This window comes from Rhopilema esculentum, chromosome 5 (assembly GCF_057945365.1).
Source record: "Rhopilema esculentum isolate cy_ngs chromosome 5, ASM5794536v1, whole genome shotgun sequence".
Classification (NCBI taxonomy): Eukaryota; Metazoa; Cnidaria; class Scyphozoa; order Rhizostomeae; family Rhizostomatidae; genus Rhopilema; species Rhopilema esculentum.
This window is the reverse complement of record NC_142819.1, coordinates 10,457,620-10,459,239: the sequence shown is the minus strand read 5'-3', so window position 1 is coordinate 10,459,239 and position 1,620 is coordinate 10,457,620.

Below are 1,620 nucleotides of genomic sequence, written 5' to 3'. Positions count from 1 at the left end.
CTGTTAATATATGGGGCTGCACACCAGCAAATGGTAAACTGATATTAAAGTTTGATCAATGGACATTAATTAATCATTCTCTGTACAAATTCAAGAACATCAATGCTAAGCTATTAATTTTTCACGATTATCTAGCGTCAATGCACTAAGACCAGTTTTAATCTCGTCATATCAAACGTGCATCGAAATCACCCTGTTCACAATCCAGAAATGAATCTGAAGTGATTTATTAATGAAGCGGGTATTTCCGAGTTAAGCGTGCATTTTATTCCCAAGGTGTTGGAACATCACTCTTGCATGATCATTTTATGCATAATTAATGCAAATTATGCAAAAGGTGAAAACATCAAAATGAACAGTGCGAAACCGCAACAGCTCAGGTGGACGATACCGGAACAATGACAGCTGTTTGGCACGAATTGCTTAGTCTTATTTTGTTTAAGCCACTGGTTGCGTTTCCGTAATTTCTGTCTTTTTCGAGCTCATCCCTCAAGATAAAATGCGCGTTAATCTCATTGATATGATCTCCATTGCCAAATTCATGCAAAGGCTAACTAGGCCGTGGCCTGCCGTTTATCGGGCCCCGCTCTAAACCATCATGGAAAGGCAAATGCACACCTGATATTTTTAATGTGGCTGGTTGCGTACTATTCGATTGAGAACTGGATATATATTTTCCATCTTGTTCTTTCGGACCCTAAATATCTTAGGCCTACGGTCCTGATGTTTGTTAATCTGCCACTGCAGAAAAGAAAGAATACTGAAATATTTTGGACGTCACACTTATAGTTGATAGACTCAAAACACTGCTCTCTGACAAAATTAAGCCTCAAACTAAGATAGTTCTAGCAGAAAATGAGGAGGTTATCTGTGACGAACGCCAGATTGCAGAAATTTTTAACAGATATTTTGTAACTGCAACGAAGGCCCTTGGAATAGCCCACTGACCCAGTTGATATAGCAATTGCAAACTATCCCAGCATAAGAACTATTCTGGCACGTTTCCCAACTGCAGCTGGTTTCTACTTTGAGCATATCACTATATCCGAACTTGAAGTAAAAATAAAAAGATCAACTAAAAACCCCAGACGTTTCGTCCCTACTTAAAAAAGGCGTAGTTAGTAGTTATATAGACTAGTTAGTGTCTTGCCCACAGTCTCCGAAATTAATGAAATACTCTTATACAAGCAAATGATGGGACCAAAGGTTGCTCATTTTCCGATTTGTTATGTTATGTGACTTCCGAAAAGGTTTCAACTCATTTTCTTGAAAGATATAAAATATTCTTAGACACTAGAGGAAAAGTTGGTGCTGTCTTTATGAATCTTCACAAGGCATTCAATTGTGCCAGGCAAGATCTCCTTATCGGTAAACAACATGCTCACGATTAAACCACGATGCGTTGACCATTCTGTGCAGTAATTGGGGTTATAGGCAGCAATGAGTTAAATGAATGGTTTGTTTAGTTCTAAAAATAAACTAAAGCTGGGTGTTCCACAGGGATCGGTTTTAGGACCTCTCCTTTTTATCATCTACTTGAACGATTTGTTAATTTTATTGATGATATTGAGATATGCAATTATGCTAATGATGCCACTCTTTAAACATGTGACAAAAATC